This window comes from Gossypium arboreum, chromosome 6 (genome assembly GCF_025698485.1).
Source record: "Gossypium arboreum isolate Shixiya-1 chromosome 6, ASM2569848v2, whole genome shotgun sequence".
Taxonomy (NCBI): domain Eukaryota; kingdom Viridiplantae; phylum Streptophyta; class Magnoliopsida; order Malvales; family Malvaceae; genus Gossypium; species Gossypium arboreum.
Window position 1 is genome coordinate 94314545 of NC_069075.1, and position 19387 is coordinate 94333931.

A 19387-nucleotide genomic window follows, 5' to 3' on the forward strand; every position below is an offset into this window, starting at 1 on the left:
ACTACCACATCATCGGTTCTGTTAAGACAGTAACAGAAATTGTTAGTCAGTGACTGTTTTGTCTCTTTTTTATAACGTTAGTGACTTTTTATAACGTTAGTGACTGTTTTGTTATTTTTCAAAAGTTAGGTGACTGCAATGAAACCTAGGTGACTGAAATAAAACCTAGGTAACTATTTTGTTAGCTACCCTAAAGTTGAGTGACTGTTGGTGTAATTTACCCAAAAAAAAAAAAAAAATAATAATAATAATAATAATAATAGCTGGCCTACAATACAACAAATATAAAGTGAATTGCCTAATATATGTTGGCTTGCAAATAAACATATCACTTCTGCAGCCGTCCTTTTTTGCCATACAAATCTTGCAGCTTAGCACCTCACTTGACCGGTTTCATGCAAGAGTAAATATTCCCAATATCTCCATGTCTAGCATCTTCCTTTACACACCAAGAAATTGCGGCTATTGAATTCATTCTAATAATGAGTTTAGCTTCCCTTTCCAAAAATATGTTACAGTATGATTGTAGTAGAAATGAAATCAAAAGAATTTTGTTGTAAGAAAGTTGAGTACATGATATGCATAAACTAATAGGTGTTTATAGTAAAAAATAAATAAATTAATAATAGACATTTTATATTAAATAAAGAAACTAAAATTTTAATGATATAACGAAGAAATCATTTAATGCATTGATCTATTTAGACTAATATATGATGCATTTATAATTTAAAAAAACTGAAAAATTCAATGGAATTAGAATTTCAAAGAATTATTAGTAATTTAGTATGCAGAATTAGAATATATCTAATTAAGAATTCTAAAATTCAATAAAAAAAGTACTAAAATATAATATTTTATCGAGAATAAGAAAAATATCTTTTAAAAAATTGAAATTATTTCAAAAGAAAAAAGCATGAGAGATAAATTAAAAGAGAATTGAATGTTACAAAATTTAGTGAGAATTAAAAGCATTGTAATTTCTTTTAAAAATTTAAAAAACACAGTTAATAAGGAATTAATTAAAATTTTAAAATTTTATCTCTATCTTAAAAGATCAACTTCAAAATAGTTAAAAAATGAAACATTTATTTTAATGACTTTAAAAGGTTGTGGGGTTGAATTTATAATAATTGTATTATATGTATTCAAGTGTAAGTACTACTATTTAAATAATTAATTGTTTTAGATTATATTATTCAGTAAAAATATTTTAAAGTAAATGTATAAAAGTATTACTTTCCTTTTATATACTTTTTTTCATTTCAATAAATGATTTTAAAATAAAATAATAGTTATTCAAATTTTGTAATACAATTAAAGTTTTAATATATAAAAATAAACAAAAGATTTTGAATGGACTTTTTTTTTTTTTTTAACAATTTGCTATTGATTTATCAACTAAGTATAAAAGGAATAAAGAACGTTTAAGTTGGGTAGCCATAAGCGTGAAAAGAAAACTGGTCGATTCTTTGATATTTTTCATTACAAAAGGAATAAAACAAATTTCATACGCTAAATGTGCCACAAATTTTTTGTTGCTCATATTTACTCGGCTCTTGCTTATCTATCATTTTGGCTCGTGGATCCATAGCTTCAACCTTTAGTTCTACCAATGGATTTCATAACAAAATATTTTAGAAAGCACAGATATATAATTTTTAATTAAAATACTAAACTAACTTTATATAAACTAAAATATAAAAAAATCAAAAGGATTTTTAACCCTATTATTCTAATGACTCCCAAAAGAGTAGGTTTTATATATAGATATAGATTTGCTCAATCACATCCAATTCTTTTTTCACATACTGTAATACTTCTTATTTAGTCCACTCGTTGAACCTGAGCTACAGAATGTTACTATTGTTACTGAAACAAATTACACTCAATTCATAACGAATTATTCACTTAAACTCCTATTCACATCATAATTCCATGTATAATATGAATTGCAAACAAAACTAAGACTCAATCTAGCTTACGAAAGCTCTAAAGTTGATTTAAGCATGAAGAAGGACCAAAATGCAAACTTTTTAAAATTTGAATATAGGTATCAATACTAAGATCAAGTACCGATACTGTTTTGGCAATTTTCAAAATCCAAAACAAGTCATTTTGTACCGATACAATTATACAAGTATCAATATTTAACCACAAAGATCAATACTTTATACTGGTATTTGTATCAATTTGACATTTTGTCGTTTTGAAACACTATTCATTTGGTAAACTACTATTCATCAAAGCATAATAAAACAAGGTGAGTTATATTCATTTTTAAACTAACCCCCATATCATTCATAGATATACATATGTTTAAAATTGACTTTCAATCTCTCACTAGGATTTCTTTGAGCGTTTACACAGTACATCTCATTTTCATTTCACCTTTCGTATTAGTGTATTACCTGATGAAACTTAGTAAACAACTCAATTACACAGGTATTAATTTTCATCAAAGGCTCATCTGAGCTGCGCATAATAATCATATCAAGTTACCGTCCAGACTAAACCTTATATCGACACATCAAATAGCTCGGCTAGAGCTATAAATACATGTAAGGATACCAGTCCAAGCTAAACCTTTAAAACGACAACAAATTACTAGTTCAGGCTAAACCTTTAAAATGACAACAAATTATTAGTTCAGGCTAAATCCGTGTCACATGTATCTTCAAGCCCGTAACAAATTTTGGAGCTCGATATAATTGGAAATCATCCAGTAATTGTGTATATACATTTACAAAGTTTCACCAGGGCAATTTCCATCGTACAAGTCCATAGTTATCCGTTTTCAAATCAATCCAAATCTCACCCCTTTTTGTACTAAATTGTAAATAAATCAAAACTCACTAATATTATAGACATTCACATTGTAACATATATATATCAAGTTCAAAACATAAGTATACCATATGAACTTACCTAACAAAATCAATAGACTAGTTGTAATAATTTTTCTTTTTTTCCTGATTATCCTCGACTTAAGTTAAATCCCAATCTATATATTAATTAATTTTCAACTATCAATTCCAAATATCAAATAAAACATTTTATATGTATATGAAAATGAATGTTCACTTTATAGAAATTCCCTAAAATTTTGCATTTTATTCATTTTAGTCCTTAAAATCGAAAATGTCATAACTTTCAAATTTGAGCTTCGATTTCGAAACTGATCTCAATTTCATTCTTCTACAGACCACCAAAACCCATAATTACAAAAAAATCATGCCACATCTGAAATTATTACACTTTAGTCCCTATGTCCAAAACTAACAATTTTCACTTTACAAATCAGTCCATTTTCATAACTAAGCTCAAAATCTAACCAAAAAACATATAAAAAAAATTCAAGAACCAGCAATGGTGACATTTCAAAAATTCAACAGTTTCAAAAATCGATGCTTGGGTTAACTAAATTAAGCTTCCGAAATCTCAACAACATAAAAATTTTAAAAAAAAAACGAGCTTGAAATCACTTATAAATCGAAGGTTGAAAGTTGAAATGTTTAAAACCCTAAGCTTCCATCCATATTCAACCAAGAGAAGAAACAAATGAAGATGATGATGCACTATGTCATCTTTTTCTTTTATTTTATCTTTTATACCCTAATTAACATTTAATCAACCATAATTAATTAGACTAACCTTTAATTTACTTAACCTTAATCTTAATTAACATAACTGAGTTGAATTATCCATCATCTTCTACTAGCCATTATTAGTAGGTGGTTAAATTACTTAATTAATCCCTTAGTTGATCATAAATTTATAACAATTAAACTTTTATCACTCTTACAATTTAGTCCTTATACCTTAATTAAATATCAATTTAATAAAATTACAGGACCGTAAATCAATATAATTCTATAATAGACTCGTAAATATTTAATAATAACATTTACTAACTTGATCATCGAAAAACGGGGTTCCAAAACCACTGTATCTGGCACAATTGAAAACAAGTTGTTACAACTTTCCTCTCTTTAGGAAATTTCATCATTGAAATTTTTACTTGAAAGTAGATTAGGGTATTTAGATTTCATAGTTTCTTTGAGTCCCCACGTAACTTCCTAAATACCATGTCAATTTCATAATGCTTTCACTAACAATAGTCTCTTTTTTTTTTTTTGAGTTCTTTCACTTCCCAAGCTAAAATGTTTATCGGTTCCTCATCAAATGAAAAATCAGGTTGTAATTCAACTTCATCAAGAGATATTATGTGAGATGGATCTAATCTATAATGTCTCACATTGAAACATGAAAAAACATTATGAATCTTTTCAAGTTCTGAAGGTAAAGCTAATATGCAAGCCATTGGACTAATTCTCTTGATAATCTTATACAACCCTATAAACCTTGAATCAAGGTTTCTTTTTCGGCCGAACCATAAAACATTCTTCTAAGGCAATACCTTTAGAAACACTTTGTCACCAACTTGAAACTTGATAACTTTTCTTTTCAAATTAGCATACAATTTTTGACAGTCTAAAGTAGCTTTTAAACAGTCCCGAACAACTCGAACCTTTTCTTTTGTTTCTTGAACTAAATCAAACCCACTATCTTTCCTTTATTCGGCTCAAACTAGTATAATGAGGTTCTACATTTTCAACTATACAAAGCCTCGTATGTTTCCATTTAATACTTGACTGGTAACCGTTGTTATACGCAAACTCAACCAACGGAAAGAATTTCTCCCAACTACCCTCGAATTCAATTATGCAACATTGGAACGTGTCCTTGAGAATCTAAATCACTAGTTCAAATTGTCCATCTGTTTGGGGATTGAATGTTGTGCTAAAATTTAATTTCGTACCCAAAGCCTCATGTAATTTACCCAAAAATCTGAAGGTAAACCTTGGATCTCAATAAGTAATGATAGACAATGGTACACTATGTAATCTAACAATCTCAGAAACATATAACTTAGTTAATTTCTTGAGTGAATAATCATTCTTTACTGGAATAATGTGTGCGAACTTCGTTAGTCTATCAACAATTACCATATGACATCTTTCTTCTTCAGAGTCAATGACAATCCCAATACAAAATTCATTGTAACTCGCTCTCATTTTCATTCTGGAATCATTACAAGTTGTAATAAATCTTATGGAACCTGATGCTTAGCTTTCACCTATTGACATACTAAACACTTTGTCACAAACTCAAAGATTTCACGTCTCATTCTCGGCCACTAATATATTTGTTTCAAATTATTATACATTTGTGTACTACTTGGGTGAATTGAGTAGTGAGCCTCATGCAAGATATCCCGTTTCAATGTTGAATTATTTAATACTCACAAAAGGTTTCAAAAATACAAATTGACATAATCACTAATAATAAACTCGGTAGTCTGAGTATTTTTAACTAGTTCTTGCTTAGCTTGCGATTCAGAATCATTTTCCTGCAATTCCTGGATTTGTTTTAGAAACATTGATTTACCTCTCAATTAAAAAAGAATAGAACAGTTGCACTTCAGATCCAGTTGAGTATTCAATGCTTTCAAGGCAAATAGAGACTTTCAGCTCAAAGCATCGTCAACAACATTCACTTTGCCTAGATGGTATTCAATGATCAGATCGTAGTCTTTCAACAACTTGAGCCTTCTACATTGTCTTAAATTCAACTCTTTATACGTCATCATGTATTTCAAGCTTTTATGATAGATGAATATATGACACTGCTCGTCGTACAAATAATGTTGTCAGATTTTTAAAGCAAAAACTACAGCTACCAATTCTAGATCACAAGTCGGATTATTTTTCTCAACTACCAAGAAGCATAAGTAATAACCTTACCCTCTTACATCAAAATGCAACCTAATCCACAGAGCGAAAAATCAATGTAAATGATAAATTCCTTTATTAATTCTGGTTGTGTTAACACGGGAGCTTTTGTTAACATAGTTTTCAACTGATCAAAACTTTGTTGGCACTTTTTCAACTAGACAAATTTAACATTTTTCTATAATAATTAAAGCAATCATCAAAAATACTTTGATGGATCGTCTGTAATATCTAGTTAGTCCCAGGAAACTTCTCACTCTAGTAATATTTTTTAGAGGTTTCCAATTGAGAATTACAAAGATTTGTTTAGATCCATGTGAATACCTTCTACTAAAATCACATGACTAAGGAATCCAACTTCTCAAAAGTTAGAACTCTGATTTACTAAACTTTGTGTACAACTGTTTTTCTCACAAAGTTTGTAGCACAATTATCGACTGTTGATCGTGCTTGGTCTCATTCTTTGAATGGATCAATATGTCATTGATAAATACAATCGTGAATTTGTCTAAATACGGTTGGAAAATCCTATTCATCAAATCCATAAATGTAGCAGGGGCATTAGTCAAACCAAATTACACCCCAAGAAACTCATAGTGTCTGTATCGGGCTCTAAATGCAGTTTTTGGGACATCTGATTCTTTGACTCACAATTAATAATAACCTAATCAAAGGTCAATTTTCGAAAACACTGTAGCTCCCTTCTGATGATCAAATAGGTCATCAATACGAGGCCACAAATATTTATTTTTTATGGTCACTTTATTTAGCTGTCTATAATCGATACACAATCTCAGAGTTCTGTTTTTCTTTTTAACAAATAGAACTGGAGTACCCCATAGTGACACACTTGGTCAAGTGAATCCCCTGTCTATTAATTCCTGCAACTGAGCCTTTAATTCTTTTAACCCTGTTGGTGCCATTTTGTATGGTGCGATATACATCGGAGCTATTCTTATTGCTAAATCAATCACAAATTCCTCCTCCCGTTTTGGTGGTAACGTAGGTAACTCATCTGGAAACACATTAGTAAATTCTCGTACTGTTGGGACTTGTTCTATTTTCAATTCTAACATTCTGGTGTCGAGAATATATGCAAGATAAACTTCACCGCCTTTTCGGATCAATCTTTGAGCAGTAAAAGCCGATACAATGTTAGTAACAAATCCATTCTATTAGATTCAACACTAATTAATTCACTGCTTTGATGTTTCAAAACAATCCACTTTTGTTTGCAACTAACAACTGCATCATGTAATGTCAACCAATCTATACCTATAATAACATCAAATTCGTCAAATGGCAATAACATCAAATTAGCAAGAAATTCATGCTTTCCATTGAAGTGCTCTCACCTTTCTACTTGTCAACACATAATACATAAAATTGTAACTGAAGAAAAGCATGAGTGGATATTTTAGTATGTTATATTAAAAACTAATATACACAATATAAAAAATAGCAAATATTTCTTGTGTAGCACCCCAAACCCTACCCAGAAGTTATGGCCAGATCCGGATGCCACATCAAAAACATAAAAAAAAAATTTCATTCTAAGTCCAGAAAATCGTACTTGATGTTCAAAAGATTAATTCATTAAAGGTTAAAGTGAATGGAAGCTGTGCACCAGGTAGGAAATCGAAAAAGAGGTGGTGAGTCCATCGGACTGCTTAAGTACCAAGCTCCCTTCGGATCCAATCCTAGACATGCATACCGCCATTGCCACACCTTAACGTCATGGATATTTCTAGGAAACCGATTCGATTAAGTCATTTTTAGGAAAAGTGATTAATTTTGGAAAATACTTTCATTGCGGAAGCTTTGCTTGTTGTCGTGTTATTTTGAAATCAACTGTTGTTTTTGAAAATGCGCCCTAAAGCTATCCAATTTCAACAGTTAAAATAAGTAATACCTATCTTAGTAATACATATTAAAATCATTAAAAATAATTAAGCGGCCTTATTACATTTAAAAACCCAAAACTTCAAACGTAAATAAAAGGATGTCCAGTTCACTAGAAGAAAATCAAACTTTCAGAACGGGTGGCCACTCCGAATTCCCTCACAGCTCCAAGCCCACTATGGTTGGGGATTTCCTGCGTGGATGAAAATAAAAGGGATGAGTTTGGGGAAACTCAGTGTGTAAAATAACCAAATCATAATCTAAATCAGCTCAACCCACAGAAACAGAATAAGTTGGCCTTAGCCCAGAACAGAATTCAGAATAAAGCCCATAGGCCCATAACAAAACAGAACAGATATTACATGTTTATGCAGAAACCCAACCATATCCAACCGTATACACCCCCGTACCAACCTTACACCGTGTGGGGAGACAACTCGACCCACCCAACCGCTACATACCATAGAATTTACAGCATGGCTGCCAGAACAGATAATGTGACAGAGTCACCAGATACAGATAATCGTGGCAGAGCCACCAGAACAGATATATGTGGCAGAGCCACCAGATCGATATTTGTGGCGAGCCACCGTAACGCTTCCTCCATAATATAACCCATGTCCCCATGCAACAAATATATAATCATGGCATCCATCATACGTAATCGATCGCTATGCTTTTCAGTCAAAATTAACCCTACGGGTATAACGGTAATTTTGCACCTAGGGGTATAACAGTAATTTTCCATACATAGGGATATTATAGTAATTTAGCTACTTTCAGGGTTTTCATGCATATCCTAACTATTTACGTACTATCAGAACACTTACCGCGCATACTTACCGAATTGGGCCCGTTGGCCCATGAACCGATCTTTGGCCCATTAAGCCCAAATTATCAAAAAGTACGAAATCGCGCGTACTGCAGTTTATTACTTTAGATTACCAAATATACAAACCCAACTATCTTACGAGCATTCGCACACTCGCAAATTCCCAAAATACTGACTTTTCGGCATTTCAGCTTTTCGGCTTTTGCCAATCTAGTCTATGAGAGGGTGTCAGTTACACACCTGTTTGCGACGATATGCTGACGAGATCCACACACGAACCGCCTACAATTGGATTACTAACACGTTAATCTAACTATTCAAATACAAACTACGTATTAACCCCTTACAATATTCGGCCAACCACACCTACAGATCATAGTAAGCTTATAAGAAATCAATAAGCAACTCATTAACAAATTTTTGTCAATGTTTACCACATAATCATAATTTCACTGCAAGCTGTCTTCCTGAGCAACAGTCACTAAATTATTTATAACTGGAGCTACGAAACTCCAAATCAAGTTCCATTAATTTTCCCTGAAAATAGACTCATATATCTTTTATCCATAAAATTTTCAGAATTTTTGGTATGGCCAATCAATACCAGATTTTTCTTAAAGTTTCCCATGTTTCACTGTTTGACTAATCTGACCACTCTTCATTACGAATCAAATTTCTCATTGTACAGAATTCAAAATATGTTCTTGTTTATTTCATTAGAAACTAGACTCAATAAGCTTTAATTACATAATTTATTCAGCTTCTAATTCATCTCCCACAATTTATGGTGATTTTCCAAAGTCACGTTACTGCTGCTGTCCCAAGCAGATTTATTACCAAATCACTCTTTCACACATACCTTGCATGCATGTTATTTAAACATGTATATCACCAATCAATCATCACATACCTATGATTTTACTTAAGTATAATCTCCATTTCATCATTTTAAAGCACAACATGTTAGCTGATTTTTCCTTTAACATCTAAGGCACATGCATGCTCATTTGTTTGGCTCAACTTCACCTATCTTCCATTTTTCATCAAAAGAACATGAAACAACAACCATTTCCTTCATTTTAATTCATGACTAAATGCTCACAACACAACTAAAATCAAAATATACTTCAAGAGTTAAGGTAGAATCAAGAAGAACTCATGAACCTCAATAGAAGCAAGGTACCAAGAACTTACCTTCAATTTTCCTCCTCCTAATGACCAAATACTCAAGAGCTTTCTCCTCTCCTTTCTCTTCTCTAACTTTCAGCTATGATGAACAAAGATGGACAAAACTTTGTTCTTTTCACCCTTTTCTTTTAATAAAACTTCATATTTCATCCATTTAATTCTTTAATACAAAAGACATGAAATTCTTATCATGAAACATTTACCTAACCCATTATCATGGAACATTTACCTAACCTATTATCAATTTGTATCAATTTGTACCATAAATTATGGATATCAAGTGCACATTTTGTCTACAACAACATGATGGCTGGCCACTTCATGTAAAATGGGAGGTTTGTCATGCAAATCCTCCTATTTTGCAGTCCTATTTATTTGGCCACTTCAATTTAGCCTATAGCATTTTCAAACATTTTCACATAGGTTCTATTTCATAATTTTACCCCCTTTTTCTTATGGAACAAAAATTAACTAAAATTGTCGGGTTCTATCTTAAGTTTGGGCTTTCTAGAGGCCCACTAACATAATTAAACTTATGCCAACATTCACAGGATTCCCGAAAATTGGGGCGTTACATCTTGTACATATCAATGTTAACTAAAGACACCATATTCAAAAAGCATTTGTCAAAATAAACTTGAGAATTTTGTTTCAAATGCATTTTAAATAGTAATTAGTTGATATACATATTTAAAAAAAAGAGATAAATTGTTACGATCCGGTTTTCAGTGGTGTCAAAAAAATGCAGTTTTGGGATCTTGTTTCTGTAAATTGAGTCCATAAATATTAAATATGGATATTTACAGAGTTAGTATATAGATGAATTAAAATTCAGTATAGAGTTAGTATATAGATGAATTGAAATTTAGTTAAGTAATTTAGTCGAAAAAGCGGCTAATTAAGGCCTAAGGACTAAATTGTAAAAAATTAACCGCTACAGATTTTTAATTAGAAAAAGGCTTGTGGACATAGATAGCAATTATCCAAAGGACTAAAATGATCAATAAACCAAATTTAATGAATGGTAGTGGACAGTAATGATGAATTTGTTTAAGATTAAATTTAAAATTAAAAATAGTTTAATTAATGAATAATTAAGGTTAATTAAGAATTAGCTTAGTGGGAAGTTGTCATCTTCCTCCCCTAAGCCACCGTAGCCATTATAAAGAAAAGAGAAAGCGTGGTTCTTTGTATTTTTCATTTGGCCCTTGAATTACAACTAAAGATGATGTCGAGCTGTCAAGAGGGAAAGGAAAGGTGAAAGTCGACGACGAGTGACACAAGCTTTCAGTTTATGTTTATATGATTTGGGATAAATTTAATTGTTTTATATTTATTATATTCGCATAATATGACATTAAGGTGAGTTGATAATGATTATTTGAAGAGAATTGCTATGTTTGAGATTGAATATCGAGATAGTGGACTAAATTGAAAAGAATAGAAATTGCATGGATTAATTGATATGGAATTGAGCTAAAGCTTGTTATATGATATGATGAAATGATGAAACATTAATCAATTCAAAATCATGAATCATGAATTGAAATATATAATGAAAATGGAAAATTAGTTATCGTATTAGCTGTTCGGACTAATCTGGATATAGTTAGCATGTCATAGGGTCAGGATATTGAATGGAAATCATCGTTGCCAAGCAACCAGGGTTGGTAGATTGTACATATAGAGTCATCGTTGTCAGGTAACTCAAGATGATAGGATAATCAGATTGTGAAAACCATTGTTGTTGGGCAACTCAGAGTAGTAGTATGTACATATTTTGAGTCATCATTGTCAAGAAACCTGGGGTGATAGATTCGTATATCCATTCTAAGTCTTTGTTTGATTAGTAAGGTTGTAAAAACATGAAATTTTTATAAAGTATATGAAATGAAATGAGTTGAAAACTAGCCCTGAGGGCCGATTGAGTTTAATGAGCCAATAGGCTCGGAAATGGTTGAAATGCTTATATGTAATGGAACATATGTGTACAAATGTTGATCATGGTAAACAAATAATTATATGTGCCTATAGATGACAACACGAATCGATTAAGTCATATGTGAAATGAATGAGAAATGGAAAGTTCAGGTGCATACTAGTGAATTGATGTGTAAGGAAGATCATATGCATGTTAAGAAGGTAATGAAAGTATATGGCATGAAATTGCATGATACTTGACTATGAATTGACTAAAATTGATTGTATGCATTGTTTTAAATTTGTATTATAATAACTTGAATCATGGAAATACTATTGAGTTTTACCATTCAACGTACAATTTATTTTCTCCATGCGTAGGTATAGGTGATCTTCGAGATTACGAGAAGTAGTTCTAGCATTCAGGAAGCGATCCTTGACTCAACAAAATTTGTATAGTTTTGTTTTGTTAAATATATGGCATGTGCCTAGATTGAGTCGGTTTTGATAAAATTTGTGATCATGTCCATAGTTAAAACTAGAATTAATATTTTGGAATTGGTCAAACGATTGAACCATAGAACTATGTGTGTCTAAGGTTTGAATTGCTTAAAAATGTTGTTATGTTAAGGTTTATTTGAGTATGTACACATGTTAAATGTTGCGAATGGTTGTGCCATGAAATTAGCCTCTATATTGAACGGTAATAATGCAAATAGTTGTATGATATTTGTCCAATTATGAATAAAGTAGTTTTATTTATAATTGAACTTGTTAAGGATGTACATTTGGTTGGAAATGTGGCATGAAAATGAAAATTGATTGTTTATGTATTTGCAGGGTGGTACCAAATTAAACCTTTTAGAAACAGAGAGTTACGTCGCGATGACATAGTCTCAATGTTGCAATGAGTTTAGTCAGTAAGTTACGTCGCGACAAGGAAACCCTAAAGTCACGATATCAACCCAAGATTTTGAAATCTTTTTTGATTTGGTCCTAGTTTGACCTCGGGTTAGCAGTAGAGTTTTCGTAAGCTCACGTAAGGCTCAAAAATGACTGTATATCATATCATATGCATGTATTACTTATAATTAAATGTAAAATAGTATGAATCGAATGTAATTGATTGTAGTTGCTCCAATAACGAATATAACATCCTGTAGCTTGGACCCAACGATCGAATCATACTGGGGTGTTACATAAATGTGATGAAAATAGATATAAAGTCTATTTATTACATGAAATTGTAACTATAACTTCTAAAACAAAATAAAACTTTTAAATCAAAAACAATTTTAAATAAAATCACAACATCAAATAATTTTCAATTAAAGAATCACTTATATTATAAATAAAAATGCAACTTCTAAAACCAATTAAAGCTACCATAAATTAATTAAAAAAGAAAAGAAAAGAAAATCATAACCTCTAAAAAATATCAAACGAACCAAATTAACATTAATAATCTTTAGATAATTTACAAACTGTTATGAATATCTTATTAAGTGGATGTCCATCATGATCAAGATAAATTTTGGTATACTTTAAATTCTAATAGTTATTAGAATTAGATCTTTACTTATTTTATACTTCTTATGCCTATAAATAGAGGCTTTGATAAAGCATTGTAATCACCCATTTTGATCAATAAATTACATTCTCTATTGCTTTCATATTTTCTTTGTTCTTTATTCTCTCCATCTTTCTTTATTTTATAACAGTTATCAGCACGATCTTGTTCAAAGTGATAGTTCCTTTTATCGACGATCAAATTTATCCTCGATGATTTTTAATTTCTTTGACAAGAAGATGCAAAATTTTTACGTGAAGTTTCTTTTATTTAATATTTCATATCTCGATTATTATTTTTCATTCTTCTTTCATTATATGTTATCATTGTTTTGATTAACTTATTTTACTTTTTGTTCTTAAGGATAGTGAAAGATTTGATATTGTTATCCATATGAAATCAAGAATATTTTTGAACTATCTCATACCTTCTAGTGATAACGATGATGTTAAGGGTCTTCAGGTATATTTTACTATGTTTTATTTATTATTTATTATAATTGGAGACTAATCATGGCAACATTCATAGATAGATTTTGATTTGAAATCTCATGCATGTTTGCGATGGTAATTACAAAATAAAGAATCCATTGGGATGTTTATAAGTCCATCCTACTAGATTTGTTGCATTCTCCGAAATGAATATAAACATAAAGAAAATAAAAGATATACTCATGGACCACTAAAAGTGGGAACATAGTAATAAATAAGAGAATAATGAGAGTTCTCAAGATAACTTTTCAAAGGGTAAAGATAACTTATGTTATCAGTGTGATATAAAAAATTATTGGCCATATATGTGGCGTATGCCCAAATTTTTTGTTTCTATTAATATTCTTTGAGGAATGGTATGAAAATGTAGTAATGAATTCTATCATTACAAATAGAACATATTTATCTTATTTGGTACTGAAACAAACAAATATTGTTTCAATATTTGAAAATACAAAATTAATTGAAAGCTCTAGAAGAGCTAATATATCACTATCTAAAAAGTACAAAATTTGTGATGGTTAATGCATTACTTTTAAAAGTTATTTGTAATGGATCTCATATTGAGATTGTGAATGAGGAAAATATTATATTTCATATGAATAAAAAAAGGATTGAGTTATTAATTTATAATATTTATGATATTCTTTTGTTATCATTCCTATTAAAGGGTTGAAAGTAAAATATTTGACTGTGAAATATCTACTCATGAGCAATAGAATATGATAATTTTATCTAAAGCTTATTATGGTTGGAAGCATCTAAAGTTGCAAGTATTTTTTAAAAATTGTGAGTATAACTCTACAATATTCAGAATAAGTTCTCAATTAAAATTACGTGGTAAAATATTACTGATGAGAACTTGAAAGAGAGAAAAATTATATATGAAAAGTCATTGGTTATGTACCTGTTATACACATGGAAAATAAGATCCACTCTTAAAGTTTGCTATTAATAGATTTTTGTGCATTTGAAGATTTTGGCATATTCCCTGAAGCGAATACTGCATATAATTATTTGGAAATTATATTTATTGACTTGGTGGCATTATAGACTTCACATTGATTTAGACATTTTCAGTAGTAAATGTCGCAATAGTACATATATGTGGATACAAATTAAAAGGAATGATAATAAAATTATAAATTTGTTACAATTTAGTACAATTGAAACACATGTTAAAGTAAACCAAAAGTTTACTAATACAAATGCGTTTACTACTTGGCGTGACCAGTTAGACTATCCTGGATTATATATGATGCAAAAATTAATTGAGAATTCATATGGACATCCATTAAAGAACCAGAAGATTCTTTAATTTAAAGAATTCTCATTTGATACTTGTTCTCAATAACAATTGGTTCTTAAAAACTCACTAGCTAAAGTTGAGATTTAATGTCTTGTATTTCTGAAATGAATATGGGCCCATTCATCCGCCATGTGGATGGTTTTGATACTATATGATTTTGGTAGATGTATCTAAAAAATAATCACATACGTTATCAACTCGCAACCTGTCGTTTGTGACATTGCTTGTTTAAATAATTAATTTCAGATTATGCAATTAAAACAATTCATCTTGCTAATGTTGGTGAGTTTACATCCCAAGTTTTCAATGATTATTGCATGTCAATTGGGATAAAAGTTGAACATCATATAACTCATGTTCACACACAAAATGATTTAGTTGAATTGTTTATCAAATGCCTCCAACTAATAGCTAAACCATTACTTATGAGAACAAAATTTTCTATTTCAGCATGAGATTCATACTTGTATTGATTTACATGTTGTACACATCAAGCCAATAAATTATAAATACTCTCCATTACAATTGATTTTTGGTCAAGAGCCAAATATTTCCCATCTTACAATTTTTTGATGTGCGGCATATGTTCCAACTGTTCAACCACAACGTACAGGTCATAATAAGAGATTGGGAATGTATATTTATATGAGTCTCCTTATAATATTTTTGAGCAATTAATTCGAGATTTAATTGTGATATGAGTTGTCAGTTTTCCCAACATTAGGGGGAGAGAAACAATAACTTGTAATTAGTTAGGGGGATGATAAACGCCAAATTATACATATCTATACCCCAAATACTTAGCATATTTATGGATGTTTATTACTAGATTTGTGGATTTTGGTGCTCTTAATCCAGTTATTTCATGTTTGTACTCAGGAGAGCACCAAGAGTCGAAAGGAGCCAAAAATGAGATAAAAAGGGACAAAAATGGACCAAATCGAGAAGATGACACGGCCTAAGTCTTGCCACACGGGCACTTCACATGCCCGTGGCCTTGGGGGGTGTCGACCAAGGTTTTCACGATTCACACGGCCTGGCCTTTGAGCCCACACGGTCGTGTGCAATTCAACGGATCGAACATGGCCTGGTAATCATGTCACACGGCCGTGGCACATGGGCGTGTCCCTTTTTCAAAGAGTTGTATTTTACACGGAAAAGGGTACTTAGGGAGGAAAAAGCCAATCCAAAACCTATATAAACACCCTAAGTGTGACCTAGAAAGAGGCCGCTCTTTCCAGAACTTTTCTGGAATACAGAACCATGCGCCAGGAATTACTTGAAGAAAGCCAGACGATCCACTCAAAAGCTAGAGCTACTCCAAGACTGAAGATCTCTCTCAGGATTCCTTCAGGGGTTTTAGAGTTTTCTTTATGTTTTCTTATTTTCATACTTTTGAGATGTACTCCTATTTTATTCTGAACTAAACCCCTTAGATACCTAAGGGGGATAAAACCTATAATGGATCTTATTATTATTTTCTGAACTGTATGATAAATACTTGATTTGTTCTTAATTATGTGTTCTTAATGCTTGAGTTAATATTCCAGGTATTAATTCATGATTTGATGTGCTTATGCAGAGGAGGAATAGACCCTGACTAAGAGTAGATTTGGCGTAATTAAGCGGAGTTGATCGAACGCCTAGAAATAGGGTTATGAGATTTTGCCAGATTAGGGTGAAACCTAATATAGGAGTCCATAGAGTGATTTACTGCTACCCTAGGGGTTTTAATTAAGAAAGGAATTTTGATTAATTCAACTGAGGGTTAGACGTTATTAGTCTCGAAAGGGATAATAACATAGGTTAGGGAGTCTCACGGATCAAGTTAAGTGAATAAATCGTCCGGTTCAGAGTCAGATAACAAGTGAAATCTAGGTGGATTCCTCATTTGGTGTCGTCTTTATCAATTGCTTTTCTTCAAGTCTTTTTCCAAGTTTTCTCTTTGCTTTAATTAAATCAGTTAATTAGTTTAGATAATTGGTTTAATAAACAAACCCTTTTATTCCTAGGCTAGATAATAAAAAGATAGTTATTACTAGTACTTTTGGTTCCCTTGGGTACGATATCCCGGTCTTGCCGTTACTATACTATTTTTCGATAGGTGCGTTTGCCTTTTCATCGTGATAATAGTTAGTCTAGGTTTGATCTTTATTATAAATATTTATTACTTGTTACGAATCACGCAATCAAGTTTTTTGCGCTGTTACCGGGGAATTGAAATATTAGGAACACTAAATTTTTATTACTTTAGCCATTTATTTTTCTTGCAATTTTATTTTATTTTATTATTTATTAATTTACTTTTTTCTCTCTCTTGGCAGGTTTTTATAGTTTATGACTGGAAGAAACCCGTCAGGACCATTACACTTTGACGAAGAAATTGATCGTACAATTTGCAAAAATCAAAGAGAAATAAGGTGTAGTTTACGCTATATGGAGAACGAGCGAGAAAACGATACTTAAACACCAACCGACGAGATGGCTAAAAACCCAGGCGATCAGCTGCCTCCTACAATTGTAGCTAATCCTGCTCCACGTGCTATGTATGATTATGCTAAACCTTCTTTAACAGGAACTAAGTCTAGTATAGTTAGACCTGCTATTGCTGCGAAACTATGTATGATTATGCTAAACCTTCTTTAACAGGAACTGAGTCTAGTATAGTTAGACCTGCTATTCCTGCGAATAATTTTGAACTAAAACCTAACACAATTCAGATGATACAGTAGTTTGTTCAGTTTGATGGTTTGCAGGTTGAAGATCCCAACATGCACTTGGCAAATTTTCTTGAATTTTGCAATACATTCAAAATCAATGGCGTTTCTGATGATGCCATTTATCTTCGTTTATTTCTCTTTTCACTGAGAAACAAAGCTAAACAGTAGTTGAACTCGTTACCACGAGGGTCTATCACTACTTGGGAACAAATGACCGATAAGTTTTTACTAAAATATTTTCCACCGGCTAAAATGGCTAAATTGCGTAATGATATCTCTTCTTTTGTGCGGATGGATTTAGAAACACTTTACGATGCATGGGAGAGATACAAGGACTTACTGAGAAGGTGCCCTCACCATGGGTTACTACTTTGGCTGCAAGTTCAAACGTTCTACAATGGTGTGAATCCCTCGACAAGACAAATGATTGACGCAGTTGCTGCCGGAACCATCAACAATAAAACACTGGAAGATGTCTATGAATTCATAGAGGAGATGTCACTGAACAACTATTAGTGGCAAGTTATGAGGACAAAGCCAACGAAAATAGCCGGCGTCTATAACATCAATTCAGTCACAATGCTCTCTAATCAGGTAGAACTTCTAAATAAAAAGATTGACGGTTTACTTGGTTCTACGTAGGTACATCCAGTAATAAGGTGTGACTCAAGCGGAGGAGGTGTGCATACAGAATATCAATCCTTCAATCCCACAATCGAAGAGGAACAAGTCAACTATATGGGTAATAAAAACTTTAGATCTCAAAATAACCTATACAGTAATACTTATAATGCAGGTTGGAAGAACCACACAAATTTTTCCTGGGGAGGTCAAGGAAATTCAAAGCCACAAAATCCTCAGGGTTTTCAACAGCCACCTTATCAAAAAAAAAACCAAACCTTAAAGAGATACTTTCTAAATTCATCTCGGTGTCAGAAACCCGTTTCTAAAATACCGAGACAACACTTAAGAATCAACAAGCATCGATCCAAGGACTCGAAACTCAAATAGGCCAGCTATCCAAACTAATCTCCGAACGACCACAAGGTAGCCTGTGACAGCCCTAAAGTGACCCTAGTCGGAAAGCGGTTTTAGGACCGCTAAACTGAGTCACCAAATTATTTGAATACGATATTTATTGTCTAAAATATGTGAATATGAATGTGTGAAAGTTTTAAGCTTCGATTTAGTAAATTGCATGTGAATTTAGTCAATAGGACTTATGCGTGACACTTTTGAAATGTGATAGGTTAATCTATAAGGATCTATTAGTGCATGTAATCAAAAGGGTGGACTTGCATGTCAATTTTCCCCCCTAATTAGTAGTGGCCGGCCATGAGCATGAGGGTGGACAAAATGTTATGGCTAAAAAACATGTCATGAACATGTTGGGTTAATGCTTTATGTTAGAAAAAATAAAATAAGGAGTATGGGCAATAAAATAATAATGGGAAGGTAAATGATGATGAAAAAAAAAAAGGAAAAAAAAGCTCTCATGTTGTTCTTGGCCGAATAGAAGAAAGAAAAAGAAGGAAAAAGAGCTTTGAGGAAATCGGCTATGGTGGTTTGATAGACTAAGGTATGTTTGATGATGTTCCATGAGATGCATGCATGTTTTAGTTGTTAGCTTGAGTTCTATCTAGCCCATGGTCTAAATCTT

General features: G+C 31.7%; 1 non-coding gene across 1 annotated transcript; it reads right to left on the bottom strand.

The window, feature by feature from the left end:
* Positions 1-17985: 17985 nt before the first annotated feature.
* On the bottom strand, positions 17986-18092 carry LOC128294997 (small nucleolar RNA R71). Its single transcript, XR_008285304.1, has one exon. It is a non-coding gene; the product is annotated as a small nucleolar RNA R71 (small nucleolar RNA).
* Between the last annotated feature and the right edge of the window lie 1295 nt (positions 18093-19387).